Raw genomic sequence first — 16,571 nt, 5'->3', positions numbered from 1 at the left:
AAGTTTGTAAAATTTATATGCTAATGAGTCAATATTAATTAAAAAGTGCATAAGCGGACAATACAGTTAGCTGAAAAGAGAGCGAGCAAGTGAGCGCTAATGCCTGGATATAAGAAATAATGTACAGTGGTGTCCACATATTGAGACTAAGAGTACTCTATGCTACATTACAACGCCAGAGTTCATTAACTAAAGTTGAGGTGGAATAACAAAAGCATTGCTGCTCTTTGAACTCACCACACAACACTAGCGACGCCAGTTAATTTCTTGCTTGAACAAAGGTAAACGCTTAGCTGTTATTGCCAGCTCGTTAGCGACGAGCGTAATAATCGTTAACAGCGCAACGGAAAAAATTCAGCCGTTAACATAAGCATTATTGCTAAGCTAACGGTATAGGTAGGTATATGCGTTAAACGCTACAATTTCATACACCACAAGCTGCTGCTGTAACTCACCACAGACACAGTAGTGTAGCCAATATTTGCTTTGGCCAAGCAGTCATCAGTTCGGGTCGGTCATTTAACGGTGCATGTACGGCGCAGACCAATGGCGCCACGGTAGTGAAAGCGTAGTGACACGAAAGTGTTGGAATAGAGAATATATTATAAATTAATGACATATTAGAGTGGCGAACGAATGTAGGCAGAACAAGAAACGAGAACAAAGAAAAAAGTGAAAAATATAAACAAAAAAATAACCGTGATATTTATTTGAGAAGAAATAAACACGAATTATTTCCACTTCTACATTCACACATTAATGCCGCGCTGCTCACGTGTATGTTTGCGTAATTAAAAATTTATGTTTCTGCGCCTTTAAATATGCTATAAACACACACATATTTGTTTTGGCAGTTGCTGGCTTTAAGGCGTGCTTTGCTTGTGTTGGTGCATGTAGTTGTTTCGAAACAATTTTTTGCCGCTGTGTGCTCCAGAGCAACGGTGTCCCATTGCAGCAGACACCGTGGTACGTCATTGCGGCGTGCCGTTATCATTTGCTGCCGCAGCACGCTTCCCACGGGTGACGTTTGCATTTTTATTTTTAAATCTTTCGTTTTACCTTTGTTTGCGAAAGTGCTACAGCTGGCACGGTTGCGTAAATGCACGCTCGCCTGCATGACAATGCGAATTTTTCAACAGCAAATGTGGTGAGTGTGAATCTTTTTCGTTGTAGAGAATTTTAAATATTTAAAATATTTTCGAGAATTATAAATGTTTTAAATTTGTTTGAGGAATTTGAGTTTATAATTGTTTGAGTATGAAATATTTTTTATTTTTTTCTAATAAAATAATTGGAGGATATATTTTGATAATAATAAAGTGTCAAAATAAAATAGTATGAGTTATAAAATTAAAATTAAATAAATAATTTTGTATAGAAAAAATATAAAATTATTGGAAATTATTGGAAAATAGAAAAATATATAAAATCAAATTAATTTAAAGTTTTAAAAATTCATATTTTTTTAATGTAAATTACAATGAAATTAAGAGTAAAAAAATTATTAATAAAAAAAATAAATAACATTATATAGAAATCCAAAATAAATATAGCAAAGAGATATACAAAAAAAAAAATATAAATATAAAAAATAAATAAATTCAATGCGCAATTGTTTTTAATAAAATGTGTGGAACATATGTTTTGATATTAATAAAGATTATAGTATATACATACATATATAAAATTTAAATTATTCTGTAGTTTCTAAAATTAAAATTCTCACAAATAAATTGCATGGAAATTAGTAACAAAAATACTTTTTTCGAATAATAAAAATAATGAAACTAAAAAAAAAACAAAAATAAATCAACATAAATTGAAGGAAATAAAAAATAAATATATTTTGGGTATGAGAGTTCGCTAAAACATTGAAATGCTCCTAATTGTAGGCAATACTTCAATACTTTACTTTTTATTATTAGTAATTTTATTTCAAGGGTTTAATATTTAAATTTCGCAAGCTAGATAATAACGAGTCTGAATAATTAATATAGATTTTTATTTTTATCAAAATAAAATTGTCAAACACAAATTATATGGAAATTAGTAGTAAAAAAATGAAATAAAATAAATTAATTAATTAAACTATTTGACGAAATAAATAAATAAATATAAATTGAAGGAAATAAAAAAATATAAACCGAAGGAAAAAAAAAATAAATATATGTACAAAAAACTAATAAATGTTAATATTTATGAAAAATAATAACAAATTAAAAAAAAAATTTAAGTAAAATTGTAATTAAAAATATATTTTTTATTTAATAATGTTTATCTTATGTAAGTAACAGTATTAACAGAAATAAAATGAAGAAAAAATCTTAATTTCGGTTGCACAGCAGGTATAATACCCTACACAAATGCAAAATATTTCTTACAAGAACTTGATTTTGATCGGTCAGTTTATATGGCAGCTAAATGCTATAAGGATTCCACATGAACTATTTTTTCGGTTATTGCATCGTTGCCTTAGTCTATAAACCATGCCAAATTTGGTGAAATTATCTCGTCAAGTGAAAAAGTTTTCCATACAAACATTTCCAATAAAAGAGCAGTTTCTTGGGTAGAAAAGGGCGTGTGTTTCCGATTGATATATCAGAAGCTGAGTGACTAGTTCGCAAATATACAGACAGACAAATAAATGGACAGACGGATATGGCTAAATCGACTAAGCTCGTCAAGCTGATCATTTATATATACATTTTATAGGGTCTCTCCGGTTCTTTCTGGGTGTCCGAAACTTCGTGGCATAATTAATATACTCTGTTTAAGCTCTTTAGAGTACAATAATAACATAATACAAAATCATATCATATACCTTAGTTGCATAACAAAATATTATTAAACAATATTGTAACAAAATTTTTAAATAAATGTTCACTTACTTTATTTTTTTTAATCACCTGAAAGTATATAAAAGCAGAAAGTAATAGATTAGTAAATTTCTATGAAAAGAAATAATTTTGATTATCACTGAAAAAATAAGTAAAAAACGATTATTAAATAGAGTAAGTAGTAGAAGAATTACCAACTTATTATTTCCGCTATCTTTGCTTTGAAATCTTATAAATAACTTGAAAAATGACGTACTAAAAAGCCATTAAAACTAGAAAATTATTAGGCGACGACCATTGAGAAATATTATATACATATGTATAATGCAAAATAACGTAACACCTTTTTTCAAAAGTTTACAGGCGAAGGAAAAACGATATAATAGTACGGACATAAAGTATTTTAACTTTACAGCTATTATTCAGTGGTCAGACAAGATTCCACTTAAAGCTGTGGATATTCCAACCGCAACTACACATGACTTGTCATGGTAATATAAGCTTCTCGGCTATGTGACTTCGCTACAATATTGCTGATACATTATGAAATGAGCCTAATTGTAGGCAACACTTTACTTTTGTATTTGCAGTTATTTCATTACGCACTTTAGTAATTTTACTTAAAGGGCTTAAGCCGAAAGCCCCAGTAGCTAGTGCTTCTTTCCAATCAAAATGTAAAATAATAATTGTATTACTATTTTACATCTAATAATAAATAAACAATAATAAATATCGCCAGCTAAATAGTAAGGAATCTGAAGAGAATAAATAGAAATAATATTTTTTTTAATGGGTAGATCTATAAAATGAGAGAAACAAACTGGTGTAAGGGATATATTTTTCTTCTTCTTTATTGGGGTAAGCTCACACCATTTTTGACTTCATTAAAAAGTTTTTTTCGATAACAAAAAAAACCAACTGCGTGAATATCCATTTAAAGAAGTAGAGATGCTTGAGATACCAAAGAAGGAACAAGCTTTTTATTACACAATTTCCACTTAAAGGAAACTGCAAAGCTTTTAGGGTAGTACAAATCTGTTGCCAAGTCTGCTTTTCACTGTATTAACTTGAGAGTAATATTATTTTAATATAACAATTACTTTAATTATTAAGCTCCATCTGTGTGGTCAAAAATATTATAGTTTTTATTTAATGTAGAACTGTGAACAAAAAAAAAAAATACTTTTTCCTAGCACAAAATTCCGCTGAACTTCATTAAATCGATAACTAAGAATTTTATTTGATTTGAAAGTGGTCTATAATAACCCTAAAAAATTTTTATTCGATTACATTAATAAAGTTTAAGTTAATACACAGCAATATATTGAAGAAAAAGACTTATATCGGACTACGATACAGTATACTACTAAACTGTATCTGCCAGAATACCAAAATGAGGCACCTGACTAACAGAGTCACTAAATTACGATTGTGACAATCAGAGACATGAGACAATCGTGACAAGCAGAATACCGATATTAGTATTACTTTTCAGGTGATTTAAAACTCTCTGAAGCTTATATACGAGAGTCTTTTGGGACACAATTAAACAAAATATGGTTAAAGAGCACGTACAGTGAGGTAATAATAGCAAAGGGATAGTAAAAACGTAAGATGTATATATATATTGCTGCGGTTGCAGCCATTAAGGTAGCAGCAGATTTACAGCTCCAGAGTGCAGCTTCCTTCAGAGAAGTGACCTTCCACTTAGATAGCAGGGCGGCGATACCAGCCTTGAACTCATTGAAAGTGCATTCAGGGTTGGTCAAGAAGTGCTAACCTAGCATCGAGTGTCTTTGTGATAAGACTGGTATGGGTGCCAGGCCAGACCAGGTTACAGCGGATTCCCTAACAGTAGCATGGAGTGGGTCGGTGTTGCCTTATTATCTTCTGTTGTATTGGAACATGTGCTGTCGCAAAATCCCGGCGATTGCTCTATTAGCGTCTATGCAGTGAGATTGGGAGTCTTACCAGACGCCATCTGCAGCAGCTGTATGGAAAAAGATGAGGTGGAAACAACTCAACACTTCCTTCTTGACTGTCCCGCGTTTGGGAGGGCAAGACTTAAACACTTGGAAGCTTATATCTTCAGAACTGGTAGGAATGAAAATTAAATGCCTGAGCAAAATTGTATTGGCTACTAAGCATTTTGCTAAGCTATAAGTTCTAACACAGGAGTTCTCATTTTCAGTGGCTTCACAAAGGACTACATATAGTAGTTAACGTGCGATCTCTTTAGATCGGCCATCTAAGCTAACGTGACCTATACATACTTGTATATTAATGTACCCTACAATGAGACTCCGAAAAATAGGGTATTTGTATGTCTTTAGCTACTTGTAGATATTTAATTGCTATTCAAATTTAAAAGGAATAATATAAGGACTATAGGAGTACTCACAGGTCACTGCCTAGTAGGCAGACATGTCGGTAGACAAGGAACGCCACAGAACGACTATTGCAGAAGCTGTCAGGAGTTATAAGAGCAGGAAACAATTCAAAATCTTCTATGCGATTGTAAGGCTTTATATAGGAAAAAATAGCAATTATCGGTCGAGGGTTTCTTAAATACATCTTGTAAGTTGCGCTAGTTTTCTTGCTGATGAACTTGATCAGTAGCGTGGGGTAGTTCAAAGCCAATAGAGTGAGGGAACTTTATTCTCAGTAGTAACATAATGAGCTTCCTAAGAGCCTAGATGAGTCGTTAGATAGTCATTCGACCTACTTTCCTATACACAAAAGAGCCACGTAACGAGCGGAGTCGCTTTAGCCTTGTGCGTTTGTATAAACAGGAAGTAATCTCTTAGTTTTTGGCATATCGAACTCAAATTTTGCAGGCAACTCTACCACTACAACTTATTATACCACTTTATGCTATGAGAAATGCATCTGTGAAGGGTATTATAGCTTTGGTGCAGCCGAAGTTAACATTTTTTCTTGACAGAATCAAATCACCATTCCGAAATAGACAAAATTTGAAATTTCAGCACAAATTTAGTAAGCTCTTCATCTGAAGCTAAATAGGTTTGAACTTGTTTGCTTCAAATTTCTAAAATCTGCCAAAACTTTATATTTTGCTAATTATTTGAGCACGTGAGAGGCATTACTGACCTAAAACACTTGTTTGGAAATTTCTGTTTATTTTTCGATATTTTTTTTTGTTGTTTTGTTGTCTGGTCTGGTTTTAGAGTTAATGCTATGAGTTTAATTGTTGCAAAAAAACAAGAAAAATAAAGAAAATTACCACAAAAAATGGGCGCTGAAAACTATTGTTTCAAATTTTACGCTACACAACACACGAATGTGGTGGAAATTAAACGCTGTAACTGGAAACGCGCATATATACTTATGCACATATACATATACATATATGTATAACCATATATATTATATATTTATGCTCCACAACATGTAGCAAGCGTTAAAAGTTAGCTGAGCGGAAAAGTTGGCGCGAGACTAGAATTTTATTTTTATTTTTATTTCAGCGGCCAACTGAGGCGCGCGTATTAATTTCTGTCGGCGCCGTGACTCAAGCTGAAGTGCATACATATATAAATTTGTGTGCCTGTAATTGTGAAAATATAATAAAAATAACAAAAAGTATGCGACTGCATAAACTAGTATTGCATTTTTCTAATATTTACCGTTACATGCAAACTTGTGTTTGTCACCATATGCGCCTAAAACTATGCTCCAGCTAAGCGTTCGCATTTTACACATTTCTATTCGCCTCAAATTGAGTCTGTCATACGCCGCGCGCTCGCTAACAGTCGGCTGACACACTTTTACATATACAAATAAGTATGTGTAATCGTATGTGTTGTGTTAAGTAATATGGAAATGCATGTCTGTGCCGTCTGCTTCCATTTGTCTGCTATTTTGTCGCTAAACCAAGCGACCACGGCGGCTATATGCACTTGAGTGCACTCCAAAAGACGCTTGAACGCTGCGGAGAATACAAATGCATGCACACTTATACATACATATATAGAGTATACACACATATATATAGTACAAATGTCTGCTTAACACATACGCTCCCAAATACAAAGAAATTGTAAGCATTTCGTAGTTATACATAACATATTTATAGCCTGAATAAGGTATATTAAGTTTCGCCTGAAGTTTGCAACACCCAGAAGGAGAGCCAGGGTGATGAGCTGAGTCGGTTTAGCCATGTATATATCCAAACTAGTCAACCTGTTTTTGAGATATCGATCTGAAATTTTACACAGGTTTTTGCGTCTTCAAGGAGCTGCTCATACAATCTGATCGTTCAAAATCAAGTCCGTGTATAGAAATATTTTTTGTTTGTTAATATATCTTTACGAAATTCGTTATAGATTATTGTCTAAGGCAATACTATAATCTCAGAAGAAATTGTTCTGATCGGAATACTGTAACATATAGCTGCCATACAAATTGACCTTTCAAAATCAATGCCTTCTATACAAAACATTTTTATTTGGCAATATATCTTCAGGAAATTTGGTACAGATTATTGTCTAAGACTAAACTATAATCTCCGAAGAAATTGTTCTGATCGAAATACTATAACGTATAGCTGCCATACAAATTGACCTTTCAAAATCAATGCCTTCTATACAAAACTATTTTATTTGGCAATATATCTTCAGGAAATTTGGTACCAATTATTGTCTAAAGCTAAACTATAATCTCCGAAGAAATTGTTCTGATCGAAATACTATAACGTATAGCTGCCATACAAATTGACCTTTCAAAATCAATGCCTTCTATACAAAACATTTTTATTTGGCAATATATCTTCAGGAAATTTGGTACAGATTATTCTCTAAGACTAAACTATAATCTCCGAAGAAATTGTTCAAAACGGATTACTATAACGTATAGCTGCCATACAAACTGATCGATCAAAATCAAGTTCTCATAAAGAAAACTTTTTTATTTGGCAAAATATCTGCACGAAATTCGGCATGTATTATTGTCTAAGGCAACCCTACCATCTCCGAACTAATTGTTCTGATCGGATCCCTATAACGTATAGCTGCCATACAAACTGATCGATCAAAATCAAGTTCTCGTAAAGAAAACTTTTTTATTTGGCAAAATATCTGCACGAAAGTCGTCACGGATTATTGTCTAAGGCAACCCTACCATCTCCGAACTAATTGTTCTGATCGGATCCCTATAAAGTATAGCTGCCATACAAACTAACCGCACAAAATCAAGTTATGGATCTTTTACTGATTATGTCTTTTAATGCTATAAGAAATTTGAAGGGTATTACAGCTTAATTTCTTGGTTTTTGTTGTATCATATATACATATGTACGTATATAAATCTTCATACTTTCCTTTCACACACACACAAGCATTTAAATACAACTTTATGCTAAATTCACAACGCGCTTGACACTTCACTTTGCTTGCGTCGCGCCATTTAAGTGCACTTTAAATATTATTTGTTGTTTTAGTCATGGCGCGGTCTAGAAAGCATTGTGGTACGCTACCACTTGGCTGTTCTTTAAGTGACACACATACACACACAAATATACATACATACATGGCACAACAATGTGTTAAGCTTTAGCAATTCAAAGTTCTGCCATTTCTTTCCTCACAATTTCTTGCGTCTTTTGTCTTGCTTCCCATCACTTGCCTTGATTTGTGTTGCTTTTGCGCTTTTCTTGGCATTCGCTGACACATTTAGACACGCACACACACATATATACTACACACATAGTATGTATACATTTCTATCTCCACATATATGGCTGTGTTTGTGTAGTACAAAGCAGCACAGCTGCGGTCTTGGTCACAATTCTTCATTGTTGTTACTATAACTCTACTTCAGTGTACGTATGACTGTACTTACATATGTATATGTACCTCTAATGGTACATTTGTATATGTACCTCTAATGGTATATGTATGTACATATGTACTGTAAAGCCTTTGCTCGCTGAGCATGAAATGCGATATGTGGCACAGCACGGTGCAATGACTTATGGCTGGCTGCTGCGTCGAAGATATGAGTAGATATACACACACATATAAAAATTGGCGACACACACATGAGGTATCATGTGCGCCAAATTGTAGCAGCACACAGACAGTGTTGTATTTGAAATCCTTTGAATGTTAATGCAAGTGCTTTTTGTTGCAAGCACTCCACTTGGTATGGTTTCAATTTTTAACATATTTTTTATGTGGAAAATAGTTTTCGAAGTAAGGAAAATACTTGGTGGTGGTGGTGAAACTTGCAGTTGTAAACTTTTTTTACAGAAATTTCAAAAAAGAACTAAATAAATATTAAAACATTTAACAAAATAAATAAAAATGTTTTAAAAGTATTTTTTGTAATGTTTTTAATTTTTTTTTTAACAAACATTTGTCAACATTGTTTATATTTTTTTAGAAGACCAAAAACAGAAAATGCGAAAAAATATTTTTATATTCAGTTAATTAATATATAAGGAATCTAATCCAATCTAAGGTATTTAAATTATAAATTTTTGTCAATTATGGTTCATATTTATTAAAGATAAAATACATATATTCACTTTTTAAAAAAAACTGCAAAAAAAATTAAAAAAATAAAAATGTAAAGCATTTTCAAAGATTTATGTTTTAGAAATTAAACTAAACATAAAAAATATAATTCTATTTCGGAAAATAATACCATTTAACTGAAATATAATATTTCTAATTTGCAGCATATTTAAAACAGTAGCAAATGTAAAATAAAAACAAAAAACACATTTGCAATAAATAAAATAAACATAAATTAAAAAATATATGAAAACATAATTTATTAATTTGGTTAGGTAAACAAATTAGGTTTAAAATAATAATTATAATAAAAAAAATTGAAAAACATTTAAAAAATAAACACAATAAAAACTAAAAACAAAATGTATGTATATACATATGTATAACAAAATTACAAAAAAAAAAAATAATTAATTAATTTTGGTAGGTAACAGAATAAAATAGTTCTTATTTTTAAAAGAAAAAAAATTGCGAAAACGAAAAAAAATAAAAGCAATATTCGAAAAAAAAAATAATAATTATTTTAAACAAATAAAATAAACAAAAGTTAAAAACAATTATAAAAAACTTAAAAATAATTTTAAATAATTAATTATAAAAACTTAAAAAATAAGACCAATATTTGAAACAAAATTAAATAAAAAAATATTTTTATACAAAATATATTACAAAAATATATTTTTATTAATATTTTTACAAAATTTTTATTACAAAAATAATTTTTTTTTCCATGATTAATTTTGTCCGAGCAAACAACATTTTAAACGAAAAAATCGGATTTAATTTTAGTATACATTTTTTTTTACAAAAAAAAAAATATTATTTTTATTAGCTTTCTCTTGATAATTTTTTTTATGGCATATACTTATATTTTTTTTCAAACAAACAAAATTTGAAACGAAAATGTTAGAAAAATTAATTTTTAATTTTATTATAAATTTTTATCACACAAAAAATTCCTTCTTTTTGTATTTTCTTTTAATGAAATTTTTGTTTTCTAAACAAACAATATGTGAAACGGATTATAAAAAAAACAAAATGTCAAAAAACAAAATTTTTAACTTTATTATAAATTTTTTATTTCAAAATGAACCTTTTTTTGGTAATGAAAATTTTTTAAACAACAATATGAAAAAAAAACAAAATAAAAACAAAACATAAAAAATTAAATTTTCTTCTGTTAGAAATTAATTAATTTTTTTATTAATTAATTTTTTTAATTTTAAATTAAATTAAAAATAACAATATGAAAAAAAATAAAATAAAACAAAACATAAAATTAAAAAAATTAAATTTTTTTAATTTTAATTAAATAAAATTAATTAATTTTTTTTTAATTAAATTTTAAATTATTAATTAATTTTTTAATTTTAAATTAAAAATTAATTAAATTTTTTAAATTTTATTAATTTATTAATTAATTTTTTTAATTTTATTAATTTTTAATTTTATTATAGAAAAAATATTTGAAATGTAAAAAATTAAAATTAGCTTATTTTTATCACAAAAATATTATTTAAAAAATTTTTCATCTGCTATATTACTAATCATTATACATTTCTTTTGATTTCATGATGTATTTTTTCCAAACTATTGTTTGTTTGTTGCAACAAATAATAAATATACAAATAATATTAAAAAAAGTCATAAAAAAATTTTCTTTAGGCAATTTTCTTGCATTAACATATTTTCACCAAATGAATATAATTGTGTTTACAAATATAGGCATGTTAGAAGTTTCTACACTTCTCTGAAATATTTGTTAGAAAAAATTTTAAAAGATATACATAAGACGAAATTTGTACAGTTTTTTCAAAAAAAATATTATGATAAAATTTTTTCTAAAAAATTTCAAATTTTTCCTAAAAATAATTAAAATTTTTCATTCGAAAAATAATTATTAGAGTGTATAGTTTTGTATGAAATATTCCTTCAAAAAAAATATTTTTATGTTTCTTGGCAGTTTTTTTTTCTGAAAAATAAGTGTAAGGTTTCTGGTTCTTTAAAGTTTTCCAAGTTATTGAATACCTGCACTGAAATCGAAGTGAAAACTCTCTGCTTCACTAAAAAATTAAGATATACTACTTGTATATATTCTGCTTTGTTAACTCCATTTTAAGTGACTTTCAAAATACGAGTATGAGGATACGCCAAAGCCATGTAAACGTGACTCGAAAATATACATATATACAAGTAAATATGTATAATATCAAGGCATTTCAAGCGAAATTAAGTCTCATAAGTATTGCTATTGTCGTACTTCTGTTATCTCGATTTATCAGCTTTTGCACTTAACTGTTGACAAGTCGACGCTTAAGTCAGACAGATGTATGTAAGCATCTATGTGTGACTGCATGAGTATATATGCTCAAATACAAATATAGCTTTGCAGTCTATCTGTAAGTATTATTACACCCAGCCTCACACAACTACATGCATTGTAACCAACAATCCCTACAGTTGTGCTGAAAAGTGCACAAACTTTATAAGAATCAACTCACATTTCTATGTGTGTGTAGGTGTGTTAGCTTATACAGACTGTTGTAGAGTTTTGAAATATTCGACATTGTTGCTGCCTTTAAGTAGTTTTATTGGTAGACCCCGTAGTGTACTTTAAGGGCGACATGTGTAAAACATGCTAAACAACAACAACTATTTGCGTGCACAACAAAAATGCTGATAACAAAGAAAACGCATTTTAAAGCTGGACAAAAAAAACAACAACAATAGAGAGTTTGCGAATCTGCATAATGCTTAAAGTCAGAAAGCAAAAAAACGACAAAAAAACCGAATAAAGAGAATAAAATTATGTTCTTACAATCAGAGTATAAGTTGGATTAAAGAAAATTTATTCTAACAAAGAGTATTTAGAAAAATATTCAGAGCGTTCTAAAAGTAAATACAGAGATTTGCCATTCTGTACTTTAATACGCGCTTTTAAGAAACTGAACATATGAGATTACTTTCGAATGAAAACTTGACTCTAGAAGAGAAGAAAAGTATAAAGAATACCTCGGATTGTACTCTAAGTCATGTGAAGATTCGGTCCAGACTCTGGACAAGGTATATTGCTTAGTTAAAGCAGATACTACATGGGCGAATGACACCTCAAAGCAGTGAAACAACCGATAACTAGCTAAAGTGATCATCTACACTTCTATACTTTCCCACTGACCAATAGGCTTTCTTAACAGTATCGGAAATCTGAATTTCAAATAAATGCTCGTTACATGAACCCATTAAATTTTTACATGGACTAATTGAACTGAAGTCTGCTAGCTCGGATCCACAGCTACACGGTATGTATGTAGGAAAAACTCAAAAAATCTCTTTTCGAGCATGTAAACTAAACGAAGTGAGGTTTGGTAAACGTTTGGATTCGAAAACTTTCTAAAAAATTCTTTATACTTATACAACTTGCTCCTAATGCTTCCTCTACTATACATCAACAATATGCAGATCTCATAAAAAGTTCAAGACAAGATTTACTGTGGACATTTTTGGTTTGCTAAGTCCTCAGCTTTAACTATTTCTTTGATAACCGGTGAAATATGAAGGATTTAAATTTTGCTCAAGGTTACTAAACTTCAAAATACATAGATCTCAAGTCACCGCTCACGTCAACAAATCAGAACTTAGTGAATCGAACAGTTCCAGGTTTTATATGGTATTACTAGCCGCCCAAAACATAGTTGACCATCACTGTTTAGGTGTCTGGAGACTAGTATCTCGATTAAGCAATAGTCTTCCTCTGGTCTTTATAAATCGTGCCCATATAAAAAGTCTGTCTGTGTCTTGGATTAGATAATCACGTTAGCACTTCAAAGTGTGGCTTTGAAGCTCATTTAACTCGATTCTAATTTAAGCTCTTAGTGACGCCTGAATAATTTTTAGACTCTGACTACCTTATATAAACTCTAAAGCTTTTTAGCTGATACTGTAGACTTTATGAAATCTTGAAACTGCTTTACTTTTATAAAGGGAACAACGTCTCTTCATTTTTGAAACGCAGTTTGAAAACTTCTCACAGCTACATCTTTTAATGATGTCCACTTGGATACTGTCTGATCACTAGAATGCTTTACGAACTTTGAACTGCCTTTGAAGTATTTAGGAGGTTCGTGTGATGATTTTTTCTGAAAGAAATAAATTCAATTTCTGGGACTGCATAAAATGAATCTCGACTTCTTGGAAAATACTGTCTGGTAAACAAATCGTCGGGAAACAAATCCGTCTCTCATCGAGTGTAAAACTGTCTCAAAGCCAAATTGGAAAATATATTTGAAGCAAGAGAAGATCATTAAAAAAGCTAGCAAGAAGACCAACAAGGATTGAAAAAACTTGGTTTCCAAAATAGTGGATCAATGACTGGTTTGCCTGAGCAGCAAGCACCGAATTATATAAAAAATTTGATATACTGCTACAACAACAATGATTGAAACAGCTTTTTATATAGGCTCAGGCTTATTAGTTTATGTTTATGCAGGGTATATTTCAAGAATTTGTTTTCATAAAACTGTACCTTGGAGTTTTAAGGGTTAGTTCCAACTACCTTTTTTATTATTGACCCTTATTCGCAAGCCAAAACACCTCAAACTTACTAGTACTATAGCGCTGAAGGTATTGTACATTTAAAGCACCAACAATAATAAAAACAACAAGCACTTATTTACACCTCTAGCCAACTATCCAGACACAAGAGACCTGCAATCAGTTACATGCTAAACTTTTTCCACGCCTCAATAGCGTGAACTGTAGTAATTTCTGTATACAACAACAACAACTAAAAAAAACAAAAGTAACAATAACAAAAAACCGAAAAAAATAGCGGCAGAACTTGAAAAAGTCTTGCAAAATATATGTGCAGTAGGCAGCGCTTAGACATGGAGCACCCGAGCGTATACGTAACATTGTAACAAACAACATCTAAGTCGGATAATAGATGGTTAACTGACGGCTGAAGCAAAAAAAAAACGAAACGAAACCAAGACAAAGAGTGCATAAGTTTATTGCGCTTGCACCGCACTATACATAAGTAAGCACATATATACGCTACATATGCTTGCACATTTATGTGTGTGTGTGTGCTTTGGCTTGTATAGCAACTTCATTGCAACACGCCATGACAGCTGTGCGCCTCTAAGCGTTGATGATGCTGGGGATTTAGCTGTAACTTGGCCGAAGTATGTTGAGAACAGCAACAACAACAACCAGCAAGGCTGATGTAGTTGTATTGGCCGGCAGCCGTTGAGGCGTGAGAATCCGCTCTTAACCGGGTTGTTAGGGCAACAAGTTGTTGAACTCATCTCACTTGCTTGCTAATAAATGTATGTATGCATGTATGTAGCGGCATGTATGACTGAGGCAAGGAGGAAGTGTTGAGTAAATATTTACGAATGTATTAGAATGTTAATGGCTTGAGAGGCAGATGAGCGAAGGTTAAGCAAATAGTTAAGCGAGGTGAGCCCGCAGCGGATTGAAGTTGCTAAAGAAAATTGTATGGCACGTATATGTTTTCAAGTGAGGATGTAAAAATATAAAGAATTTTGAATTGTGAATGGGTTGAGCGCCTAAAAGTGTGCACTAATATTCAGTAATTTTCTTTATTGTAGATTTTAGTATTTTGAGTCAGGGTATATAGTATGTTAACGTGAGACTGAAAGGAATGTACGGTACCTAACCTGAGGGTAAGAACTTACGAATCGAATAAATTGAGTTAGGGAAAAAAGTGTAAATGAATGTAAGGAAAACGCAAAAAAAAGAATAAATAAAATACTTAAACCGTGAACTCTTAATAGACTTCACTTACATATTTATGGAAATTTTATAAAATTCCTTAGAAGAAAGATGTTTTCAAAACACCGATCGACACTAATCGAAGTCGATTTCAATATACTATATCTTCCACGGTGAACATGATACTTTATTTAACTGAAATAATAAAGTTAAGTTTGGTTCAATGACTGATAATCAAGTTGGGGATCGTACTAGGACTACTAGTTATATACATTCCTTACTAAAGCTAGAGCTCCAGTAAACCTAGTTATAAGTCTATAAAGTACCTTAAGGTCAATACAAATCTGCTCAGACGTCTTGTATCCATTCCCACAGCTCAACGGAACATCTGAAAGTTTGAGCTTACAGATGTTTCTGCCTTGTTATCACAAAGGCGGGATAATCAGAATGAATTTATTGAGGTTTTTCTACCTTGTTTTCTTCCGAACGGCTACTACAACTTGCCTCCCGGAAGATTTTCAACTATATCTCGAGGACCCAGTTAGAGCAATGAACAGTTAGAACTTCTAAAAAGAGCCAAAATGTACTGAAGGTGAAGAGCTCACAAGGTATGTTGCGGTCCACTAAAGAATCTTATGTTAGTACTAGAGTTATTGGCATCCCAGGGTTGGTCAAGCTGCCGTCAAGCACAGCTATCTAATAGTAGAAGGAACGAAGATACCGCAACTCCACTCGTTCCCATTCTACTGATAGCGGAGCAAAGGTGACTTTTCCTGCTAGATCGTTAGCTTTCCGCTATGGCTTGGCATCCATACTAGCGTTTTCATAAAGTGATTCGATGCCGTTGATGTCCAGGGTTAGCCATTTCTTAGCTAGCGTTGAACGCACGGTTAGGGGGCTCAAGGTCGATAAGGGATCCAAGTATGGCGCAATAGTTTTAAAAGGAATTCGGGCTTATATATCTGTCTCATAACTCAGAAGTCGAAACTCGCTGTGTCACATTTGTTTTCCGGGCTCTGCTATTCGATGATTTAGCTGATGACGCAACCAGGTAATTGCAAGATTTATCAACTTCGTTTAGTCTTCTGCGAGTCCGTTCCAGTAAAATTTGTCTGTAGCGATTTTTACTACCAAATAGTAAGTCACCTTCCGAATTTTAGTGAGGTCTGTTAGTAAGTCATCCAAGTGGTCCACAATCGCATTTAGTGCTTTAAGGAATGGTTCCGTAGTAGATACTCAATTCAAAGGAGGAATGGGAAATTTCCAGACGATCTCTACACTTAAATTAGTTTGTTCCGGAGTTTATCCTCAGCTGAAGAATACGTGAAAATGGGTAACTGGGACTTCATCTAAGTAGGACACCCAATATTTCGAAAGAGAACTTTATGAGAAATTGGTATCGATGGAATATCTGAAGAAAATACGTGCTTATTATTGCATTGCATTCCTATTTCACTGGTATCAG

At 31.5% G+C, this 16,571-nt stretch overlaps 1 protein-coding gene across 3 annotated transcripts in view; it reads left to right on the top strand.

The window, feature by feature from the left end:
* The first annotated feature begins 519 nt into the window (after window positions 1-519).
* The window catches only part of LOC120774708, a 33,986-nt gene continuing 17,934 nt past the window's right edge, over window positions 520-16,571 (top strand). For all 3 annotated transcript variants that reach the window (XM_040104445.1, XM_040104444.1, XM_040104443.1), the window contains exon 1: window positions 520-1,147. The gene's annotated coding sequence lies outside the window, so the exon portion shown is untranslated. The remainder of the gene's footprint in view (window positions 1,148-16,571) is intronic.

Source organism: Bactrocera tryoni, chromosome 4, assembly GCF_016617805.1.
Source record: "Bactrocera tryoni isolate S06 chromosome 4, CSIRO_BtryS06_freeze2, whole genome shotgun sequence".
Lineage (NCBI taxonomy): Eukaryota > Metazoa > Arthropoda > Insecta > Diptera > Tephritidae > Bactrocera > Bactrocera tryoni.
Note: the sequence above shows the minus strand (reverse complement) of the source record. Positions and strands in the feature narration are given on the sequence as shown.